The sequence below is a fragment of the Lissotriton vulgaris genome, chromosome 1_1 (genome assembly GCF_964263255.1).
Source record: "Lissotriton vulgaris chromosome 1_1, aLisVul1.2, whole genome shotgun sequence".
Classification (NCBI taxonomy): domain Eukaryota; kingdom Metazoa; phylum Chordata; class Amphibia; order Caudata; family Salamandridae; genus Lissotriton; species Lissotriton vulgaris.
The window spans coordinates 1,881,523,261-1,881,549,902 of NC_141685.1; positions in this window are offsets into that span (position 1 = coordinate 1,881,523,261).

The following is a 26,642-nucleotide window of genomic DNA, read 5'->3' on the forward strand; positions in this document are numbered from 1 at the left end:
TTTAAATATGTAGTCCATAATGGTATCCTTAGTGTGAACGGTAAGACGGAAGACGAAACCAGACGGGTCTGCGCGATTAACATTATGCAAGTAAGTTAAGGGAAAACGACGTACTTTTATGAAACTAGCTTAAATCACGGGAGGCAGAGGCACCCGCACCCTTAAATAACGATCCAAGGGGTTGGTCTGGGTAATTTGAGCTACAAGTTCTTAATCGTGCAGGGGAAATAGCCGTACTAAAAGTGAGTTACAGCCGAATAGTAAGCTCTCAAGATTAGCTGTGAACTTACATTAATGCAGGATGGAATAATAATCTAGGGCCAATACGAGGCGTTAGTACGACTATCGAATAGTGAGCCCAGATAATGTTTATTGTGTTGACATTATGTCAGAACATATATGGTAGACATATTGGCGAAATATATACCCACCACATAGATATTGATACAGGGCATTTATACAAATAATTCGTACTATCTGAACTCGCTATGACTACCGGGTAGAGAATAGTCAGATAAACCCTTATGTTATTTTTTGACAGCACTGGGCAATTGACGCAAGCATGGGCGAAAAAACAAAGACAAGAATTCCGTCTGCACGATTTAAAAATATAAGAGTAGCATGAGACTTATGCAGGTATGTAGAAACACAACCTAGGCTTATAGCTGGTGTGACAAACAACATATATTTAGATGCACTAGTTTGGTTTTATTATTTCTCACCCCTGTAGATTGGTCTTTTCTTTTTGCCGAACTGGGAGAATTTAAAACGAACAGGCACTTAATTCCAACCGTCACTTCATAGCCGCAGCTAAAATATACTAAAGCTGGAGAATAATACAGGTAATTTAAGGATATGCCACCCTTATAGCTCCTATGAATCAAATAAGAGCAAGAAATCATTGCAGATTGATTAATCATCTTGTTGTAAAAATGATATAATCTGACCACTTACAATTAGTGCCCATAGTTGCCATTACTAGACAATATATCCACCCCATGTTTTCAAATATTGGTTGGCAGCATGGCTTTTTAAGGCTTGGACATATTAAATAGAAAACTCACACTAGATAAAATGTGTTGATAAATTGAGTACTTGAGTCATAATGTATATATGTAAATATTGTAGATAATGTACAGTTGGTGGTAGCAAGATAAATAACAAATATGTAAATATGTGCCTTCATGGATTTGAAATTAAGAGGGAACGACTGGTGACACAGTGAGACTTGGATCTACTGGTATAGGAGAAGAGTCATATTCAAAGGAATGATAGGATTCTTGCAAATGTAAATAATGTGATCTTTTTGACGTTAACATATGAATTAAGATAACATGAACAATTAACTGAAATATGTTTTTAATTTATAGTTACCAGTAATGTGAAAGAAACACAGAATTCCTCACGAAGGCGTAAGCCGAAACGCGTTGAATGAATGGAATTGTGGTTCTGTGTAGTAACTTGAATCAATTTGATGTATTTTGTATAACCTGGATTTAACTATGGCTGTATAACAAATTTTCGTCAAATATTTATACAAAAAAAGGAGAAAAAAAGACAAAAAAAGTGTTGTTTGAAAGAAACTTGATGAAATAATGATGAGATAATAAAAAATAATATAAATAAGTAACATAGCACGTCTTTCTTTAAGATAGGGTTACAGGTCAGCGTCATTTAGACTATTTTATAAAATGCACAAAACCCGGTGCTGAATTCCGCCTTTTTCTAAAAACAGTCCCACAACACAGGCCATTGAAGTAACTAAAGTTCACACCTGGATGTCAGCCACAGTGATATGTGTATCAAAGGGCTAGACCAGGGCTGCAGCACTACTCTTTATGTTTCTCTTATCAGCCTCATCTCCTTCCTGAGGTGTGCCCAGGTCCCTTCTTTGTGTACTCTCTCTGAATCAAAGAGCATCCTTAGAAGAGTATGGGGGAAGCCCAGCTCTCCCTTCTCTAGTGAGTCCCATCCAGCTTACAAGAATTCTGCAGTACACAAAGCTGTCTGGGAGGATTCCTCTGCCTCCTCATGTTTCACCATGCAGCCCTGGGTCTCCCAAAACGGACCCCTTAGTCTGCCATGTATGGTACTATTCAAACTAAAAACATGGGTCTTATGATTTACTGCTAAATAAGAATTTCTTGAAAAGAGAATATGTGTATTTGTTTTCACTGTACAAACTGTTATACCACTAGTTAAGTATCAGAACAATTGCTCTTTAGGAACAGTGCACACTGTAATCAGGTTCTCATCCTGCAAGACCTTTAGTTGTAGCTAGCGTGTGTAGTCAACACACAGCAGTAGTGTGGCACCCTTGGTTTATGAATAATAACTAAAGACAAGCATTGAATATTCGAGTGCTCCTCTATCTCCCAAGTTTTTAGTAATACATAGTTGACAGATTAGGAGGTAGCACCATAAGAATACATTGTTACAAGTGATACAATTACGTCATTTGACTCTATCACTAGTATCACAGACAACAGGGCATCAACACTTGCTTACACTAATGAACAAGCAGATATATATGCCTTAATACAAGAGGTTAAACTGGTAGATTCACATGGAGGGGTCCACTGTTCAACAACTTAAACAACTTGAATATCTAACTTGGAGACAACCTAATCAAAGACTGCATGCATCGACATTAGTGCAATACCACAGGGCCAAAAAAATACCCTGGGGTTTACGTTTGTCTATCCGACCCATGTTATTTAGATTTCATCTCAATCCTAAATTCATGTATAAATGGTTCTCCATTTTAAACAAATCTTCACTGGACTTAATGTTATTGATAATTAAGGAATTATTAAGAACCATTAGAGAATTATATTTTTTCTATTTAATTATTTGCTTTGTTCAAGCATCTTTTCTTGAAATTACGTTGCGTGGAAACATGTTAATAAGTACATGGATTGTATTTGGTCTTGTGAGTTATTGCTAAATAAGAATTTCTTGAAAAGAGAATATGTGTAGTTGTTTTCACTGTACAAACTATTATACAACTAGTTAAATATCGGAGCAATTGTTCTTTAGGAACAGTGCACACTGCAATCAGGTTCTCATCCTGTAAGACCTTCAGTTGAACTATTCATAGACACACATACAGCCAGCACATACACTTAACCTGCATGCTCTGCATACCACTGTACCCTTCATGTCCTGTACCACTTATAAGCATACACTCACCCAACAAGTATTTAACATGCAAGCACTGCAAAGCACTATACCCTTCATCTACTGTACCTTATACAGGCACATATACATCCAGCACATGCATTCAACATGCACGCACTGCACATCACTATATCCTTCATCTACTGTACCACTTACACTCTCACATACACCCAGCATATGCATTAAACATGCATTTTCCCTGTTTTGTACCCTACCCATGCACAAATACACCAAGCGCAGATAAACAACTCATGAGCTGTGCAGCACTACATAACAACACATTGTAGGCCATGGGGTGAGTTAAGTCCCCAGGATAGGAGTTTGAATGTGTGAGCATGGAGGCCTCACTCCAGTGAGGCAAGTTGAAGAGGAGTCACTCTATAATCGTCTGATTCTTCCTCCAACTTCAGGCCTTTCTTGCTATTAGTTTTGGCTAGAAGTGGAACTGTAAGAAACAATAATCAATACAACATCTACAGTACTTTAATCATTTATCTCAAAATGCTTACTGTGAACCTACCCACACTTCATGTGACCAATGTTTCTTTTCTTTTATTGTGTATCTTTTTGTTCTGTGTAATGTAAACTAAAGTTCATACACATAGGTTATTTGTATTTATTTTTCTGTTCTTATTTCCTTTCTTAATGCGAATTATAAACTTTTCACTTTCTCTTTTTTTTTTTAGGGCTTCTCACCTTAATTCTATGGCAGGACGGAGGCTCTGATTATGCTATTCTCAATTCCTTTACTGAAAAATACAGCAGCCAATCAGCACACAGTAAAGTAAAAAACAACTACAATACCCATGATACCTGGGTAACCATAGAGTACACAACCCTATATAAACGATCATAGAGGTCACTACTTCCCCTTTCTTTGCAGCCAGTTAAGTGCATTTTTCTTATTACCTATACATGTATTGCATTTGTGCTGCTCTTACTTGTACTTTTACAGCTTTGTACGCTTGTTCTTGTTCCGCTTAGCGATTTTCCAAGTACTTGTTATTCATTCGGCTTACTTGGCTCTTTGTGCCGGCGTTTGTTCTGGGAGCGTGTGACACCTCCCTTGTGCAGGCGCGCGTTGTCCGCGGCTGTTTCTTTTTGTGGAGCGGGAGATAGGGGACCGGCAGATGCGCGCGAAGCTCGCGCGTCTCCCTCTTCGGCAGGCGGCTGTTCGCGCATGCGCGTCAGCATTGTTTACCTTCCCTCTGACAGGCCCGGTGTTCCTTTGTCGGCGCTTGTGTCAGGAAGCGATTTTGACGGCTGTTTCTTCAGCATGCCCACAAGCCTGTTGTCTGGTCTCCATCTACGCCCTCTAACTGTATAGTTGGGGGATTGTAAAATTTGCATAGGCTCTGCCTAGAGTGGCTTTATTACTTCTTGTTAAGCAAGCCCTCCCTCCACTCTTGATATATATTTTGACAGGTTTTTCCTGCATTGTTGGCTTACTTTGGGGTTCCACTCCCCCTGAATTGGCCTTGGCTATTGAAATTACCTTTCTCCTTCAAGTGGGCATTTCATTGGCAGACTATTGTCGCCATGGGAGACTATTACGATGAGGAAGTTTATGATTATGAAGATGAAGAGCCTTCTAGCTCTGTGGATGATTTCATGGGTCAGGCTTTGTTTCAGGCTATTGCCCCTCTGAAACGTCACTTGTCCGAATACGCTGCCCAACAGGGTTTGGTAGCCTCAATCTTCTGGGTGCGCTAAGAAGTCTCCCAAGAATCTCCATCATTCTGATTTCGCAAAACTGGCAAAGACTCTGTCTTCTGCACCTCCAACCAAGAAACCTGCTACGTCTGGCCTTTCTACCCCCATTTCTGATTCTGATGATCATGCTTCATTTTCTTCTTCATCCTCTGAACCAGCAAAACCTCCTCCTTCCAAGAAAACATGTAAGGAACGTTTTGTTGATGCTCCTTCTACACCCCAGTTGCTAACTTTTGACCTGACCGACATTGTTCATCCTAATTCTTCGTCCTGGTTACCCTCTCCTGAGGTGGCGGATTATATCCAAAACCATATACGTCAACCCTATGAAAAGGATGTGCAAGCGTGTTTGCCCCCCTAGTGTCCGCGTCGGACCTCGCAGACAAGCTTACGGAAGCCCCTGAAGTGGACCCCACTATGGTCACTTATATGAAGAAGTATTCTGAAGACCCCAAGAAGGCTTTTGACCGGTCCTGGCGGTCCTGCCAGGACAAGATGCTGGACCTTCTGGGTCCCCTGTCTAAAATTCTTGACTTGAGTTTTCGGGCCAAGGAATCCGGCGCACTAATTGATCTAGATGAATTAGTAGGTTGGTCGCAGCGTGCTATTTGTATCTTGGGAAATGCCAACTGTGCTCTTTTTTCTGAGCGTCGTCGCTCAATTTTGATGAAACTAGATCCCAAGCTCACGGACTTGGCTTCTTCCGAATCAGGGCCCAAGCCCAAGGTTTGCTGTTTGGATCCCCTTTCCTTAAAGAACTCACCAAATTTGTGGCCACATTTAGTGGTTTGTATAAGGCCCAGTCTAATCTGCGCCGGGCTTTTCGCCCAGTTTTTGCAGGGCCGGACGACAGGACGCTCGTTCGGCCGTGGTTCGGACCAAAACTCTCAACGAGGTTTGAAGTCCCAAAAGAGTGGTCAGGATTACTCCTCCAGAAAATCCAGTTTCTACCCCTCTTGGAAAGGCAGAGGACAATACAAGAAAGGCGGTTACAACGGCAACCAGGGAGGACGTCAAGACTCCTCAACCTCAGGTGAGCCTGATTCTCGCTTCAGATGTGATTTTGGGGGGCAGGCTGCAATTTTTTCTCCAAAATTGGTGATTAATCTCAAACGATGCCCGGGTGTTGGAGACGGTGCAAGGTTACAAAATAGAATTTTACAGTCACCCTCACCAACGTCATCAGCCTCTTCCACTTGTTTTTTTCCAACAAGATCAGAATTTCATTTCCGCAGAGGTCGCTTCTCTTCTGGCCAAAGGGGCCGTCGTCTCCACGACACCTCATTCGCAGGGATTCGTCAGCAACATGTTTCTCGTAGAGAAAAAGGGAGGAGGTGATCGTTTGGTCCTCAACCTAAAGGGCTGGCTCCCCTCACTACTTTGAGAAACCGCTGGGAGGAGGACATTGGCAAGGAGATCCCGGAGACGACCTGGTCCCAGCTGGTGCAGCGAGCCTGGAAGGGCACACGCCACGCCCGCTTTCAACTGGTCCACTATTACGTGCTCCATAGAGCATATCTGACCCCGGTGAAAATCAGGCAATATTTTGCTACGCATGCGGCGGACTGCCCCAGGTGCCCGGCCCAGGAGGCGGACCTTCTCCACATGCTGTGGGCCTGCCCGGGATTGTCATCCTACTGGGTAGAAGTGGGGAAGACCCTGGAGGAGGTGACGGGGAGGTCCTTATCGTTTGACGCGGCGGTGGGACTCATGCATTGGTTCCCTCATACCCCCAAGAATAAAATATCCAGCAAATTAATCGACTTAGGGCTACTCCTTGCTAAACGAGAGGTGACCAGGAACTGGAAGGCACGAGTTGGTCCGACAGGGAGCCGATGGCACAGCGAACTCTTGAAGTGGGCGGCGGGGGAGAGCACGCTAAGATACCAGCTAGCTTGGAGGCAGCGTAATGAGAAGGCGCAGGAGGCAGCGTTGGAGTGGGAGACGTTAGTACAGGCCCTTAGGGATTATTGCGCCCCCAGCGACTCTGAAGGTGAGGAAGCGGCTCGCCCCATGTCCCGATAAGCGATTACACTTTCAGACCTGTTGCTTTCCCCATGGGTCCCTTAGCAGATCCTGTTGCGGTTGTTACCGGGCGCTGATGGCGGGGTTGGGTAGGGTTTTCTTTGGTTTGTAGCGTTTTGAGGGTGGGGTTTTTCTTTCTGGGTTTATAGGCTTGTTTGGAAAAGCAGATGACGGACAGTGGATCATCCGGACCAGCTTCGACATCCTTCCGAGCCCCCATTGAATTTCGCCGCCCGACCCCAGGGTTGTGGGCCGACTGGCTGTGTAAGAAACTTACGGCGGGGGGACGGAGGGTTGTATCTCATTGATTTTGCTTGTGCTATAATGCTGGTCGATTATGTAACGATTTACTGATTCCTGCAATAAAAATATATTTAAAAAAAAATCAAGGAATTTCTGGAACGCTGGGCTTTAATCTCCAACCAGTGTTCCAGGGATTACATGATGTTAATAGTGGAAACCTCAAAAGGAATTTTACAACAATTGGCCAAGGAAATAGCTGATCTAGAAGAAAAAATCAAAAGTTCAGGAATAGTGGAAGATGTTAAAACTAAGTTAGAAGAGGTAGATAAGGAACTCGACTCCTACTCAGATTATTTAATCAAGAGGAAAACTGAAAAGCTTCAAAAGGACATTAAGTTTTTCAAAAAAGATACTACTTACCCCTACCTATCAGACCACTTCTATTCAAATGCTGAGAGTGGCAATGTTGGTTGGGGCAATCAACAGTCTAGATATGGGAAAAGGATCAACACATTCTCAGAGTCCTCAGGATCAGATGGTGAAGGATCCTATGATCAAGGCAGTTATAAAAATGTGAGGACAAACGCCAGGTACCAGAATAGGCCCCCCCCCCCGCTTTTTTAGGACATCGCCAAATGAAGCGAGGCAATTGGAGGCCGCAATATCAGCCTCGATTCCAGCATGTCCCACAACAGAACTTCAGTCAGTTCCAGGGAACTCAACTGATGATGTACAATCAATACCTGGAGACTCGAAACAACATATATTGGAGAAACTAGAAATACTACCTATATTTAATCTGAGCAGTAGAAAATTATCATATGACACCATCTCAGTCTTATCTAAAGGGCTCACTTTCGCTCCACACTCCGGACTAAACAAATTTGATCTATTCAGAGATTTACAGCTATTTTTTCGAAAGATTAGACTTAACTTCTACTTTCAAGGACAGGAAGAAATAGTGGAGGAGGCAAACCTATCAGGTTTGAGACCTAAATCTTAGTTTACACCAACGGTGGGTCAATTACCACCTCAGGTAGCCATATTAGAACAAATTGTGTTTGACAAAGTGACACATATACCAAGATTTGCCCCCAAAACACCTTTTAACCTTAATCAAGCCCAATATAAGGCTCTTCAGGACATCAAGTCAGACAAAAATGTAGTGGTAAAGGCATGTGACAAGGGGGGCGGCATAGTAGTGTATGATACATCTGGGTATATCGCAAAAATGGAAGATATGCTGAGCGACACAAGGTTTTATGCTCCCATAACTAGAGACTCCACTGTGCAAACAAAAACCCAGATTAAAAAATTGACAGACAAAGCATTGATGCAATGTGAGATTTGCAAAAAGGAATGGGAATATCTCAATATCAGCAATCCCAAAATGGCTAGTATCTATGGGATTCCCAAGGTACATAAAGACCTTTCTAATCCGCCCCTAAGAACCATAGTGACAACAATTGGCTCAGTAACTGAACCATTAGCAAAATAGATAGATGCTATACTATGCCCACACATTTCTCGTATTCCAGGACATGTCAAAGACACCAGACATATAATCAATCTGGTAGAAAACGTAAAATTCTGTAACACCTCAGAGTTCCTGGTTACAATGGACATAGAAGCTTTATATAGTAATATTCCCATAATGGGAGCCTTGGAAGCAACTCAATGGTTTATGCAAACCTATAATATCACATGCCCCAAAATATTCATTCTGGAATGTTTGAAAATTGTTTTAATGGAGAAAATGTTTTAATTTAATGGTAAATTATTCAAACAACAGCAGGGAGTTAGTATGGGTGCATCCTGTGCCCCAACAATTGCGAATATCTACATGTCAAGATTTGAAAATCAATTTGTTATAATGATGTGGCACCATTCTATGAATCGGTGACCTTATGATCATGATACATAGATGATGTATTCTTTGTTTGGAAGGACAATGAGGACAACTTCTATCAGTTTCTGGAGTGGATACATTTATGTGACACTAACATCAAATTCACACACCACATAGATACCCAACAGGTAGAATACTAGGATGTCATCATCAAACAGCAACAGGGAGTTCTTGCTGTGGACTTATTTGTCAAGCCCACAGCAAGAAACACTCTTTTACACTACGACAGCTACCATCCATCGGTTCAGAAAAACAGTGTCCCCTTTGGAGAATTTATACGATTAAGGCGTAATTGCATTAACTTGACTGACTATGATGAAAAATCTGAAATGCTGAAATTAAAATTCCTGACGCGCGGTTACCCCAGAAAAAATGTACGGGATTCATACAAGCGGGCTCGCTTCTATGATCGCCAGCACCTATTGGAAACAACTAAAGAGAAAAAAATCCCTAACTTAGTATTTATTACTAAGCATTCAATGCTCAATGAACGAATAAAACAAACAGTCTATGCCAATTGGCACATTTTAAATGTGAACCTCCCTAAAGAAAATAAATTGCAAAAACCGATGTTTGCCTATAAGAGAAATAAATCCATAAAAGATCATGTGGTAAGATCACGTATGGCAATCAGAACAACAGATAGCCAGCAATCGCTGACTGATTTGCAGCCAGTACAAGGGACATACAGATGTTCCAGCTGTAAATCTTGTGATACTGCAATACAGGGCTCTTCTCTGCAGTTTAATAAACAAAAAATCAGATCTCAAGAACTTAATAACTGCAGAAGTTCTAACGTAATCTATTTAATAATCTGCCCTTGTGGCAAGGGGTATGTAGGACAAACGGGCAGAGCAATGAACGTGAGATTAACCGAGCATCGCTCTGCGATTAGAACACAGAAAATGACAGCCCCCATGGTGAGCCATTTTGTTGAAAAAGGTCACTTACCTGAAGAAATGTCTTGGTATTTCCTGGAAAGGATATATCCCAAGTCAGGCACTGATCCAGACAAAATAAGAAAATTGAGGGAAGTATATTGGATCTTTTTGCTGGGCACAGCGGTACAGGGATTGAATATGGAAATTCCATGGGAGCAGGCCATAATTTAGTCTGGGATGAAAAGCCATAACCTTACTCACTTATTTGTAACCATGACTGAATTGTGTATAGACAATAATGAAACTGTGTACAAAAATTAATGTTGTCTTATTCTGTCTTGTTTTATCTGAGAACTCGAGTAATACACATGTTGTTCTCCTAGATATGTCCAACCCTTTATAGAGTCAATGAGACCACAACCCACTTTTCCTACCTTAGATACCTCCCTGTTATCAAAATTTCCCCATCGATTTCGGCAATTCTTAGAACTATCTCCCCCATGGTGCTTTGGTTCAACATAGCTATAAGTATCTTCCCCATAATATATACTACGTATCACTTAGATATCTGAGCTATTGAAAATATAATTTTCCATAAGTTAGCAAGACTAGTGGACACATATACGACGCATAATAGGATTTGAAACATACCTATTGTGCGACATAAGAATTTAGATCGTATACAATATAACTATAACATATGGAGAGATAATCAATATTCTCCTCAATTACGTTATCGGTAAAATTCATTAAAGATAGAAAGAACGGTGAAACATGATGATTTTACATCTAGACTCCGTTCAAATATGGCGGTTCCGCTAGTCATAACTATGCGGCAACCACTGGTCAGACCATCTGCCCTTGGTAGTATCGCCATGCTTGATAGTAAATTGGCGCACAAACATTTAGCCTTTAAATATGTAGTCCATAATGGTATCCTTAGTGTGAACGGTAAGACGGAAGACGAACCAGACGGGTCTGCGCGATTAACATTATGCAAGTAAGTTAAGGGAAAACGACGTACTTTTATGAAACTAGCTTAAATCACGGGAGGCAGAGGCACCCGCACCCTTAAATAACGATCCAAGGGGTTGGTCTGGGTAATTTGAGCTACGAGTTCTTAATCGTGCAGGGGAAATAGCCGTACAAAAAGTGAGTTACAGCCGAATAGTAAGCTCTCAAGATTAGCTGTGAACTTACATTAATGCAGGATGGAATAATAATCTAGGGCCAATACGAGGCGTTAGTACGACTATCGAATAGTGAGCCCAGATAATGTTTATTGTGTTGACATTATGTCAGAACATATATGGTAGACATATTGGCGAAATATATACCCACCACATAGATATTGATACAGGGCATTTATACAAATAATTCGTACTATCTGAACTCGCTATGACTACCGGGTAGAGAATAGTCAGATAAACCCTTATGTTATTTTTTGACAGCACTGGGCAATTGACGCAAGCATGGGCGAAAAAACAAAGACAAGAATTCCGTCTGCACGATTTAAAAATATAAGAGTAGCATGAGACTTATGCAGGTATGTAGAAACACAACCTAGGCTTATAGCTGGTGTGACAAACAACATATATTTAGATGCACTAGTTTGGTTTTATTATTTCTCACCCCTGTAGATTGGTCTTTTCTTTTTGCCGAACTGGGAGAATTTAAAACGAACAGGCACTTAATTCCAACCGTCACTTCATAGCCGCAGCTAAAATATACTAAAGCTGGAGAATAATACAGGTAATTTAAGGATATGCCACCCTTATAGCTCCTATGAATCAAATAAGAGCAAGAAATCATTGCAGATTGATTAATCATCTTGTTGTAAAAATGATATAATCTGACCACTTACAATTAGTGCCCATAGTTGCCATTACTAGACAATATATCCACCCCATGTTTTCAAATATTGGTTGGCAGCATGGCTTTTTAAGGCTTGGACATATTAAATAGAAAACTCACACTAGATAAAATGTGTTGATAAATTGAGTACTTGAGTCATAATGTATATATGTAAATATTGTAGATAATGTACAGTTGGTGGTAGCAAGATAAATAACAAATATGTAAATATGTGCATTCATGGATTTGAAATTAAGAGGGAACGACTGGTGACACAGTGAGACTTGGATCTACTGGTATAGGAGAAGAGTCATATTCAAAGGAATGATAGGATTCTTGCAAATGTAAATAATGTGATCTTTTTGACGTTAACATATGAATTAAGATAACATGAACAATTAACTGAAATATGTTTTTAATTTATAGTTACCAGTAATGTGAAAGAAACACAGAATTCCTCACGAAGGCGTAAGCCGAAACGCGTTGAATGAATGGAATTGTGGTTCTGTGTAGTAACTTGAATCAATTTGATGTATTTTGTATAACCTGGATTTAACTATGGCTGTATAACAAATTTTCGTCAAATATTTATACAAAAAAAGGAGAAAAAAAGACAAAAAAAGTGTTGTTTGAAAGAAACTTGATGAAATAATGATGAGATAATAAAAAATAATATAAATAAGTAACATAGCACGTCTTTCTTTAAGATAGGGTTACAGGTCAGCGTCATTTAGACTATTTTATAAAATGCACAAAACCCGGTGCTGAATTCCGCCTTTTTCTAAAAACAGTCCCACAACACAGGCCATTGAAGTAACTAAAGTTCACACCTGGATGTCAGCCACAGTGATATGTGTATCAAAGGGCTAGACCAGGGCTGCAGCACTACTCTTTATGTTTCTCTTATCAGCCTCATCTCCTTCCTGAGGTGTGCCCAGGTCCCTTCTTTGTGTACTCTCTCTGAATCAAAGAGCATCCTTAGAAGAGTATGGGGGAAGCCCAGCTCTCCCTTCTCTAGTGAGTCCCATCCAGCTTACAAGAATTCTGCAGTACACAAAGCTGTCTGGGAGGATTCCTCTGCCTCCTCATGTTTCACCATGCAGCCCTGGGTCTCCCAAAACGGACCCCTTAGTCTGCCATGTATGGTACTATTCAAACTAAAAACATGGGTCTTATGATTTACTGCTAAATAAGAATTTCTTGAAAAGAGAATATGTGTATTTGTTTTCACTGTACAAACTGTTATACCACTAGTTAAGTATCAGAACAATTGCTCTTTAGGAACAGTGCACACTGTAATCAGGTTCTCATCCTGCAAGACCTTTAGTTGTAGCTAGCGTGTGTAGTCAACACACAGCAGTAGTGTGGCACCCTTGGTTTATGAATAATAACTAAAGACAAGCATTGAATATTCGAGTGCTCCTCTATCTCCCAAGTTTTTAGTAATACATAGTTGACAGATTAGGAGGTAGCACCATAAGAATACATTGTTACAAGTGATACAATTACGTCATTTGACTCTATCACTAGTATCACAGACAACAGGGCATCAACACTTGCTTACACTAATGAACAAGCAGATATATATGCCTTAATACAAGAGGTTAAACTGGTAGATTCACATGGAGGGGTCCACTGTTCAACAACTTAAACAACTTGAATATCTAACTTGGAGACAACCTAATCAAAGACTGCATGCATCGACATTAGTGCAATACCACAGGGCCAAAAAAATACCCTGGGGTTTACGTTTGTCTATCCGACCCATGTTATTTAGATTTCATCTCAATCCTAAATTCATGTATAAATGGTTCTCCATTTTAAACAAATCTTCACTGGACTTAATGTTATTGATAATTAAGGAATTATTAAGAACCATTAGAGAATTATATTTTTTCTATTTAATTATTTGCTTTGTTCAAGCATCTTTTCTTGAAATTACGTTGCGTGGAAACATGTTAATAAGTACATGGATTGTATTTGGTCTTGTGAGTTATTGCTAAATAAGAATTTCTTGAAAAGAGAATATGTGTAGTTGTTTTCACTGTACAAACTATTATACAACTAGTTAAATATCGGAGCAATTGTTCTTTAGGAACAGTGCACACTGCAATCAGGTTCTCATCCTGTAAGACCTTCAGTTGAACTATTCATAGACACACATACAGCCAGCACATACACTTAACCTGCATGCTCTGCATACCACTGTACCCTTCATGTCCTGTACCACTTATAAGCATACACTCACCCAACAAGTATTTAACATGCAAGCACTGCAAAGCACTATACCCTTCATCTACTGTACCTTATACAGGCACATATACATCCAGCACATGCATTCAACATGCACGCACTGCACATCACTATATCCTTCATCTACTGTACCACTTACACTCTCACATACACCCAGCATATGCATTAAACATGCATTTTCCCTGTTTTGTACCCTACCCATGCACAAATACACCAAGCGCAGATAAACAACTCATGAGCTGTGCAGCACTACATAACAACACATTGTAGGCCATGGGGTGAGTTAAGTCCCCAGGATAGGAGTTTGAATGTGTGAGCATGGAGGCCTCACTCCAGTGAGGCAAGTTGAAGAGGAGTCACTCTATAATCGTCTGATTCTTCCTCCAACTTCAGGCCTTTCTTGCTATTAGTTTTGGCTAGAAGTGGAACTGTAAGAAACAATAATCAATACAACATCTACAGTACTTTAATCATTTATCTCAAAATGCTTACTGTGAACCTACCCACACTTCATGTGACCAATGTTTCTTTTCTTTTATTGTGTATCTTTTTGTTCTGTGTAATGTAAACTAAAGTTCATACACATAGGTTATTTGTATTTATTTTTCTGTTCTTATTTCCTTTCTTAATGCGAATTATAAACTTTTCACTTTCTCTTTTTTTTTTTAGGGCTTCTCACCTTAATTCTATGGCAGGACGGAGGCTCTGATTATGCTATTCTCAATTCCTTTACTGAAAAATACAGCAGCCAATCAGCACACAGTAAAGTAAAAAACAACTACAATACCCATGATACCTGGGTAACCATAGAGTACACAACCCTATATAAACGATCATAGAGGTCACTACTTCCCCTTTCTTTGCAGCCAGTTAAGTGCATTTTTCTTATTACCTATACATGTATTGCATTTGTGCTGCTCTTACTTGTACTTTTACAGCTTTGTACGCTTGTTCTTGTTCCGCTTAGCGATTTTCCAAGTACTTGTTATTCATTCGGCTTACTTGGCTCTTTGTGCCGGCGTTTGTTCTGGGAGCGTGTGACACCTCCCTTGTGCAGGCGCGCGTTGTCCGCGGCTGTTTCTTTTTGTGGAGCGGGAGATAGGGGACCGGCAGATGCGCGCGAAGCTCGCGCGTCTCCCTCTTCGGCAGGCGGCTGTTCGCGCATGCGCGTCAGCATTGTTTACCTTCCCTCTGACAGGCCCGGTGTTCCTTTGTCGGCGCTTGTGTCAGGAAGCGATTTTGACGGCTGTTTCTTCAGCATGCCCACAAGCCTGTTGTCTGGTCTCCATCTACGCCCTCTAACTGTATAGTTGGGGGATTGTAAAATTTGCATAGGCTCTGCCTAGAGTGGCTTTATTACTTCTTGTTAAGCAAGCCCTCCCTCCACTCTTGATATATATTTTGACAGGTTTTTCCTGCATTGTTGGCTTACTTTGGGGTTCCACTCCCCCTGAATTGGCCTTGGCTATTGAAATTACCTTTCTCCTTCAAGTGGGCATTTCATTGGCAGACTATTGTCGCCATGGGAGACTATTACGATGAGGAAGTTTATGATTATGAAGATGAAGAGCCTTCTAGCTCTGTGGATGATTTCATGGGTCAGGCTTTGTTTCAGGCTATTGCCCCTCTGAAACGTCACTTGTCCGAATACGCTGCCCAACAGGGTTTGGTAGCCTCAATCTTCTGGGTGCGCTAAGAAGTCTCCCAAGAATCTCCATCATTCTGATTTCGCAAAACTGGCAAAGACTCTGTCTTCTGCACCTCCAACCAAGAAACCTGCTACGTCTGGCCTTTCTACCCCCATTTCTGATTCTGATGATCATGCTTCATCTTCTTCTTCATCCTCTGAACCAGCAAAACCTCCTCCTTCCAAGAAAACACGTAAGGAACGTTTTGTTGATGCTCCTTCTACACCCCAGTTGCTAACTTTTGACCTGACCGACATTGTTCATCCTAATTCTTCGTCCTGGTTACCCTCTCCTGAGGTGGCGGATTATATCCAAAACCATATACGTCAACCCTATGAAAAGGATGTGCAAGCGTGTTTGCCCCCCTAGTGTCCGCGTCGGACCTCGCAGACAAGCTTACGGAAGCCCCTGAAGTGGACCCCACTATGGTCACTTATATGAAGAAGTATTCTGAAGACCCCAAGAAGGCTTTTGACCGGTCCTGGCGGTCCTGCCAGGACAAGATGCTGGACCTTCTGGGTCCCCTGTCTAAAATTCTTGACTTGAGTTTTCGGGCCAAGGAATCCGGCGCACTAATTGATCTAGATGAATTAGTAGGTTGGTCGCAGCGTGCTATTTGTATCTTGGGAAATGCCAACTGTGCTCTTTTTTCTGAGCGTCGTCGCTCAATTTTGATGAAACTAGATCCCAAGCTCACGGACTTGGCTTCTTCCGAATCAGGGCCCAAGCCCAAGGTTTGCTGTTTGGATCCCCTTTCCTTAAAGAACTCACCAAATTTGTGGCCACATTTAGTGGTTTGTATAAGGCCCAGTCTAATCTGCGCCGGGCTTTTCGCCCAGTTTTTGCAGGGCCGGACGACAGGACGCTCGTTCGGCCGTGGTTCGGACCAAAACTCTCAACGAGGTTTGAAGTCCCAAAAGAGTGGTCAGGATTACTCCTCCAGAAAATCCAGTTTCTACCCCTCTTGGAAAGGCAGAGGACAATACAAGAAAGGCGGTTACAACGGCAACCAGGGAGGACGTCAAGACTCCTCAACCTCAGGTGAGCCTGATTCTCGCTTCAGATGTGATTTTGGGGGGCAGGCTGCAATTTTTTCTCCAAAATTGGTGATTAATCTCAAACGATGCCCGGGTGTTGGAGACGGTGCAAGGTTACAAAATAGAATTTTACAGTCACCCTCACCAACGTCATCAGCCTCTTCCACTTGTTTTTTTCCAACAAGATCAGAATTTCATTTCCGCAGAGGTCGCTTCTCTTCTGGCCAAAGGGGCCGTCGTCTCCACGACACCTCATTCGCAGGGATTCGTCAGCAACATGTTTCTCGTAGAGAAAAAGGGAGGAGGTGATCGTTTGGTCCTCAACCTAAAGGGCTGGCTCCCCTCACTACTTTGAGAAACCGCTGGGAGGAGGACATTGGCAAGGAGATCCCGGAGACGACCTGGTCCCAGCTGGTGCAGCGAGCCTGGAAGGGCACACGCCACGCCCGCTTTCAACTGGTCCACTATTACGTGCTCCATAGAGCATATCTGACCCCGGTGAAAATCAGGCAATATTTTGCTACGCATGCGGCGGACTGCCCCAGGTGCCCGGCCCAGGAGGCGGACCTTCTCCACATGCTGTGGGCCTGCCCGGGATTGTCATCCTACTGGGTAGAAGTGGGGAAGACCCTGGAGGAGGTGACGGGGAGGTCCTTATCGTTTGACGCGGCGGTGGGACTCATGCATTGGTTCCCTCATACCCCCAAGAATAAAATATCCAGCAAATTAATCGACTTAGGGCTACTCCTTGCTAAACGAGAGGTGACCAGGAACTGGAAGGCACGAGTTGGTCCGACAGGGAGCCGATGGCCCAGCGAACTCTTGAAGTGGGCGGCGGGGGAGAGCACGCTAAGATACCAGCTAGCTTGGAGGCAGCGTAATGAGAAGGCGCAGGAGGCAGCGTTGGAGTGGGAGACGTTAGTACAGGCCCTTAGGGATTATTGCGCCCCCAGCGACTCTGAAGGTGAGGAAGCGGCTCGCCCCATGTCCCGATAAGCGATTACACTTTCAGACCTGTTGCTTTCCCCATGGGTCCCTTAGCAGATCCTGTTGCGGTTGTTACCGGGCGCTGATGGCGGGGTTGGGTAGGGTTTTCTTTGGTTTGTAGCGTTTTGAGGGTGGGGTTTTTCTTTCTGGGTTTATAGGCTTGTTTGGAAAAGCAGATGACGGACAGTGGATCATCCGGACCAGCTTCGACATCCTTCCGAGCCCCCATTGAATTTCGCCGCCCGACCCCAGGGTTGTGGGCCGACTGGCTGTGTAAGAAACTTACGGCGGGGGGACGGAGGGTTGTATCTCATTGATTTTGCTTGTGCTATAATGCTGGTCGATTATGTAACGATTTACTGATTCCTGCAATAAAAATATATTTAAAAAAAAATCAAGGAATTTCTGGAACGCTGGGCTTTAATCTCCAACCAGTGTTCCAGGGATTACATGATGTTAATAGTGGAAACCTCAAAAGGAATTTTACAACAATTGGCCAAGGAAATAGCTGATCTAGAAGAAAAAATCAAAAGTTCAGGAATAGTGGAAGATGTTAAAACTAAGTTAGAAGAGGTAGATAAGGAACTCGACTCCTACTCAGATTATTTAATCAAGAGGAAAACTGAAAAGCTTCAAAAGGACATTAAGTTTTTCAAAAAAGATACTACTTACCCCTACCTATCAGACCACTTCTATTCAAATGCTGAGAGTGGCAATGTTGGTTGGGGCAATCAACAGTCTAGATATGGGAAAAGGATCAACACATTCTCAGAGTCCTCAGGATCAGATGGTGAAGGATCCTATGATCAAGGCAGTTATAAAAATGTGAGGACAAACGCCAGGTACCAGAATAGGCCCCCCCCCCCCGCTTTTTTAGGACATCGCCAAATGAAGCGAGGCAATTGGAGGCCGCAATATCAGCCTCGATTCCAGCATGTCCCACAACAGAACTTCAGTCAGTTCCAGGGAACTCAACTGATGATGTACAATCAATACCTGGAGACTCGAAACAACATATATTGGAGAAACTAGAAATACTACCTATATTTAATCTGAGCAGTAGAAAATTATCATATGACACCATCTCAGTCTTATCTAAAGGGCTCACTTTCGCTCCACACTCCGGACTAAACAAATTTGATCTATTCAGAGATTTACAGCTATTTTTTCGAAAGATTAGACTTAACTTCTACTTTCAAGGACAGGAAGAAATAGTGGAGGAGGCAAACCTATCAGGTTTGAGACCTAAATCTTAGTTTACACCAACGGTGGGTCAATTACCACCTCAGGTAGCCATATTAGAACAAATTGTGTTTGACAAAGTGACACATATACCAAGATTTGCCCCCAAAACACCTTTTAACCTTAATCAAGCCCAATATAAGGCTCTTCAGGACATCAAGTCAGACAAAAATGTAGTGGTAAAGGCATGTGACAAGGGGGGCGGCATAGTAGTGTATGATACATCTGGGTATATCGCAAAAATGGAAGATATGCTGAGCGACACAAGGTTTTATGCTCCCATAACTAGAGACTCCACTGTGCAAACAAAAACCCAGATTAAAAAATTGACAGACAAAGCATTGATGCAATGTGAGATTTGCAAAAAGGAATGGGAATATCTCAATATCAGCAATCCCAAAATGGCTAGTATCTATGGGATTCCCAAGGTACATAAAGACCTTTCTAATCCGCCCCTAAGAACCATAGTGACAACAATTGGCTCAGTAACTGAACCATTAGCAAAATAGATAGATGCTATACTATGCCCACACATTTCTCGTATTCCAGGACATGTCAAAGACACCAGACATATAATCAATCTGGTAGAAAACGTAAAATTCTGTAACACCTCAGAGTTCCTGGTTACAATGGACATAGAAGCTTTATATAGTAATATTCCCATAATGGGAGCCTTGGAAGCAACTCAATGGTTTATGCAAACCTATAATATCACATGCCCCAAAATATTCATTCTGGAATGTTTGAAAATTGTTTTAATGGAGAAAATGTTTTAATTTAATGGTAAATTATTCAAACAACAGCAGGGAGTTAGTATGGGTGCATCCTGTGCCCCAACAATTGCGAATATCTACATGTCAAGATTTGAAAATCAATTTGTTATAATGATGTGGCACCATTCTATGAATCGGTGACCTTATGATCATGATACATAGATGATGTATTCTTTGTTTGGAAGGACAATGAGGACAACTTCTATCAGTTTCTGGAGTGGATACATTTATGTGACACTAACATCAAATTCACACACCACATAGATACCCAACAGGTAGAATACTAGGATGTCATCATCAAACAGCAACAGGGAGTTCTTGCTGTGGACTTATTTGTCAAGCCCACAGCAAGAAACACTCTTTTACACTACGACAGCTACCATCCATCGGTTCAGAAAAACAGTGTCCCCTTTGGAGAATTTATACGATTAAGGCGTAATTGCATTAACTTGACTGACTATGATGAAAAATCTGAAATGCTGAAATTAAAATTCCTGACGCGCGGTTACCCCAGAAAAAATGTACGGGATTCATACAAGCGGGCTCGCTTCTATGATCGCCAGCACCTATTGGAAACAACTAAAGAGAAAAAAATCCCTAACTTAGTATTTATTACTAAGCATTCAATGCTCAATGAACGAATAAAACAAACAGTCTATGCCAATTGGCACATTTTAAATGTGAACCTCCCTAAAGAAAATAAATTGCAAAAACCGATGTTTGCCTATAAGAGAAATAAATCCATAAAAGATCATGTGGTAAGATCACGTATGGCAATCAGAACAACAGATAGCCAGCAATCGCTGACTGATTTGCAGCCAGTACAAGGGACATACAGATGTTCCAGCTGTAAATCTTGTGATACTGCAATACAGGGCTCTTCTCTGCAGTTTAATAAACAAAAAATCAGATCTCAAGAACTTAATAACTGCAGAAGTTCTAACGTAATCTATTTAATAATCTGCCCTTGTGGCAAGGGGTATGTAGGACAAACGGGCAGAGCAATGAACGTGAGATTAACCGAGCATCGCTCTGCGATTAGAACACAGAAAATGACAGCCCCCATGGTGAGCCATTTTGTTGAAAAAGGTCACTTACCTGAAGAAATGTCTTGGTATTTCCTGGAAAGGATATATCCCAAGTCAGGCACTGATCCAGACAAAATAAGAAAATTGAGGGAAGTATATTGGATCTTTTTGCTGGGCACAGCGGTACAGGGATTGAATATGGAAATTCCATGGGAGCAGGCCATAATTTAGTCTGGGATGAAAAGCCATAACCTTACTCACTTATTTGTAACCATGACTGAATTGTGTATAGACAATAATGAAACTGTGTACAAAAATTAATGTTGTCTTATTCTGTCTTGTTTTATCTGAGAACTCGAGTAATACACATGTTGTTCTCCTAGATATGTCCAACCCTTTATAGAGTCAATGAGACCACAACCCACTTTTCCTACCTTAGATACCTCCCTGTTATCAAAATTTCCCCATCGATTTCGGCAATTCTTAGAACTATCTCCCCCATGGTGCTTTGGTTCAACATAGCTATAAGTATCTTCCCCATAATATATACTACGTATCACTTAGATATCTGAGCTATTGAAAATATAATTTTCCATAAGTTAGCAAGACTAGTGGACACATATACGACGCATAATAGGATTTGAAACATACCTATTGTGCGACATAAGAATTTAGATCGTATACAATATAACTATAACATATGGAGAAATAATCAATATTCTCCTCAATTACGTTATCGGTAAAATTCATTAAAGATAGAAAGAACGGTGAAACATGATGATTTTACATCTAGACTCCGTTCAAATATGGCGGTTCCGCTAGTCATAACTATGCGGCAACCACTGGTCAGACCATCTGCCCTTGGTAGTATCGCCATGCTTGATAGTAAATTGGCGCACAAACATTTAGCCTTTAAATATGTAGTCCATAATGGTATCCTTAGTGTGAACGGTAAGACGGAAGACGAACCAGACGGGTCTGCGCGATTAACATTATGCAAGTAAGTTAAGGGAAAACGACGTACTTTTATGAAACTAGCTTAAATCACGGGAGGCAGAGGCACCCGCACCCTTAAATAACGATCCAAGGGGTTGGTCTGGGTAATTTGAGCTACGAGTTCTTAATCGTGCAGGGGAAATAGCCGTACTAAAAGTGAGTTACAGCCGAATAGTAAGCTCTCAAGATTAGCTGTGAACTTACATTAATGCAGGATGGAATAATAATCTAGGGCCAATACGAGGCGTTAGTACGACTATCGAATAGTGAGCCCAGATAATGTTTATTGTGTTGACATTATGTCAGAACATATATGGTAGACATATTGGCGAAATATATACCCACCACATAGATATTGATACAGGGCATTTATACAAATAATTCGTACTATCTGAACTCGCTATGACTACCGGGTAGAGAATAGTCAGATAAACCCTTATGTTATTTTTTGACAGCACTGGGCAATTGACGCAAGCATCAGCGAAAAAACAAAGACAAGAATTCCGTCTGCACGATTTAAAAATATAAGAGTAGCATGAGACTTATGCAGGTATGTAGAAACACAACCTAGGCTTATAGCTGGTGTGACAAACAACATATATTTAGATGCACTAGTTTGGTTTTATTATTTCTCACCCCTGTAGATTGGTCTTTTCTTTTTGCCGAACTGGGAGAATTTAAAACGAACAGGCACTTAATTCCAACCGTCACTTCATAGCCGCAGCTAAAATATACTAAAGCTGGAGAATAATACAGGTAATTTAAGGATATGCCACCCTTATAGCTCCTATGAATCAAATAAGAGCAAGAAATCATTGCAGATTGATTAATCATCTTGTTGTAAAAATGATATAATCTGACCACTTACAATTAGTGCCCATAGTTGCCATTACTAGACAATATATCCACCCCATGTTTTCAAATATTGGTTGGCAGCATGGCTTTTTAAGGCTTGGACATATTAAATAGAAAACTCACACTAGATAAAATGTGTTGATAAATTGAGTACTTGAGTCATAATGTATATATGTAAATATTGTAGATAATGTACAGTTGGTGGTAGCAAGATAAATAACAAATATGTAAATATGTGCATTCATGGATTTGAAATTAAGAGGGAACGACTGGTGACACAGTGAGACTTGGATCTACTGGTATAGGAGAAGAGTCATATTCAAAGGAATGATAGGATTCTTGCAAATGTAAATAATGTGATCTTTTTGACGTTAACATATGAATTAAGATAACATGAACAATTAACTGAAATATGTTTTTAATTTATAGTTACCAGTAATGTGAAAGAAACACAGAATTCCTCACGAAGGCGTAAGCCGAAACGCGTTGAATGAATGGAATTGTGGTTCTGTGTAGTAACTTGAATCAATTTGATGTATTTTGTATAACCTGGATTTAACTATGGCTGTATAACAAATTTTCGTCAAATATTTATACAAAAAAAGGAGAAAAAAAGACAAAAAAAGTGTTGTTTGAAAGAAACTTGATGAAATAATGATGAGATAATAAAAAATAATATAAATAAGTAACATAGCACGTCTTTCTTTAAGATAGGGTTACAGGTCAGCGTCATTTAGACTATTTTATAAAATGCACAAAACCCGGTGCTGAATTCCGCCTTTTTCTAAAAACAGTCCCACAACACAGGCCATTGAAGTAACTAAAGTTCACACCTGGATGTCAGCCACAGTGATATGTGTATCAAAGGGCTAGACCAGGGCTGCAGCACTACTCTTTATGTTTCTCTTATCAGCCTCATCTCCTTCCTGAGGTGTGCCCAGGTCCCTTCTTTGTGTACTCTCTCTGAATCAAAGAGCATCCTTAGAAGAGTATGGGGGAAGCCCAGCTCTCCCTTCTCTAGTGAGTCCCATCCAGCTTACAAGAATTCTGCAGTACACAAAGCTGTCTGGGAGGATTCCTCTGCCTCCTCATGTTTCACCATGCAGCCCTGGGTCTCCCAAAACGGACCCCTTAGTCTGCCATGTATGGTACTATTCAAACTAAAAACATGGGTCTTATGATTTACTGCTAAATAAGAATTTCTTGAAAAGAGAATATGTGTATTTGTTTTCACTGTACAAACTGTTATACCACTAGTTAAGTATCAGAACAATTGCTCTTTAGGAACAGTGCACACTGTAATCAGGTTCTCATCCTGCAAGACCTTTAGTTGTAGCTAGCGTGTGTAGTCAACACACAGCAGTAGTGTGGCACCCTTGGTTTATGAATAATAACTAAAGACAAGCATTGAATATTCGAGTGCTCCTCTATCTCCCAAGTTTTTAGTAATACATAGTTGACAGATTAGGAGGTAGCACCATAAGAATACATTGTTACAAGTGATACAATTACGTCATTTGACTCTATCACTAGTATCACAGACAACAGGGCATCAACACTTGCTTACACTAATGAACAAGCAGATATATATGCCTTAATACAAGAGGTTAAACTGGTAGATTCACATGGAGGGGTCCACTGTTCAACAACTTAAACAACTTGAATATCTAACTTGGAGACAACCTAATCAAAGACTGCATGCATCGACATTAGTGCAATACCACAGGGCCAAAAAAATACCCTGGGGTTTACGTTTGTCTATCCGACCCATGTTATTTAGATTTCATCTCAATCCTAAATTCATGTATAAATGGTTCTCCATTTTAAACAAATCTTCACTGGACTTAATGTTATTGATAATTAAGGAATTATTAAGAACCATTAGAGAATTATATTTTTTCTATTTAATTATTTGCTTTGTTCAAGCATCTTTTCTTGAAATTACGTTGCGTGGAAACATGTTAATAAGTACATGGATTGTATTTGGTCTTGTGAGTTATTGCTAAATAAGAATTTCTTGAAAAGAGAATATGTGTAGTTGTTTTCACTGTACAAACTATTATACAACTAGTTAAATATCGGAGCAATTGTTCTTTAGGAACAGTGCACACTGCAATCAGGTTCTCATCCTGTAAGACCTTCAGTTGAACTATTCATAGACACACATACAGCCAGCACATACACTTAACCTGCATGCTCTGCATACCACTGTACCCTTCATGTCCTGTACCACTTATAAGCATACACTCACCCAACAAGTATTTAACATGCAAGCACTGCAAAGCACTATACCCTTCATCTACTGTACCTTATACAGGCACATATACATCCAGCACATGCATTCAACATGCACGCACTGCACATCACTATATCCTTCATCTACTGTACCACTTACACTCTCACATACACCCAGCATATGCATTAAACATGCATTTTCCCTGTTTTGTACCCTACCCATGCACAAATACACCAAGCGCAGATAAACAACTCATGAGCTGTGCAGCACTACATAACAACACATTGTAGGCCATGGGGTGAGTTAAGTCCCCAGGATAGGAGTTTGAATGTGTGAGCATGGAGGCCTCACTCCAGTGAGGCAAGTTGAAGAGGACCTGTTCACTTCTACTGATCACTACATGTTATGCTGTCACCATGGAGCTTGTGCTCCTACGCTCCTGGTAAAGGCAGTAGCCTTTCACCATTATGAGGGTATGCCTTTGGGCGCACCTCCTGGTCCAATAAATCTGCAATCCATGAGACATAACTGTGTCATGGTGCAAACACATGATCCGTATTTGCCTATGACAAAAAACATCAGGTTTAGGGATCCAGACATCAGTACAGTTGGGGTACTCAGGGCAGGGGTGCACATCGGTTACCAAGCAGGGAAATTTAGCTTTATTGTCCATCTCAGTTCAAAGTTCCTGGATCATTAGTCTTCCTTCCTATTACTGTGTTAGTACCCTACTCCCAGAGCATAAAAGCTTTGCCATTTTTTAAATTAGATGAGTTGTATCCTTTCAACATTGCGGCGGTGCACGCTCTAACTTGCAAACTTGTGTATTTGTGTTGGTTCTGTCTAACCTTTTCCTTTCCAGATCTCCATCCCTGCCGTTCCTTCCCCAATGCCCTTTCCCTCACCTGTAACAGAAATTGGGGTTGTGTCCTGCTTTGTGGCCGGGTAGGACAACGTATAAATGTTATAAAACAAGAAGGACCCGGTCACTGTTTTGATCTGCCTCTACTTTATTTTAAGCAGAATCTCACCCTAAGGTAGTAAATCCTTGGATGTTTATACACAATTTTTTCAAGTGGTACAAATTTCAACACTTTTTTCTGGGGAAATTTTTGAAAATGTCTGAGGTTTGTTCGTTGCCGTGCACAGAACATATATTTACATTTACTATAACACTTTTTACAATAAAACAAAAATTATGAATAAATACGTTTCACTGTTATACAATACATTTATCACAAACAAGTTTATCTAACTTCACAGTTGTACCCTACCAAATGATTGTGCCAGGTTTGCGAATAAGTATTTTGTATTTAGTTTAAACCTGGTCACGCAAAGGCTTTAAACCTAATGTACATTTTTTATACCATTGCACTCATGGAAGTATTCCAAAAGCCTTTTGAGGAAAAAGCATTAGTTTTTACGAATGTACCAAAGCCCTCACCTGGCCACACTAATCCCCAGTATTTAAGTATTTTTGTGAGGGCTTGGGTGCTGCACACTGCCACAGGTCTGTTCACTGTCCAATGGCCATCTTAGAACAGTAAATTAAACTTTAAAAATTATTCCAAAATGATCACAAGTGAATCGTGACACTTGTCCAAGCATGGAGATCCATATTGGAACGCTTTCTGTGTATAAGAAAAAACATTCCAAAACATTTAAAGATGTCTCCCAGGTGTGCACATGCATGCAGTGAAAGAAGCATCCTCCACTTCTAGTGACATGCCGCAAAAGCTTAT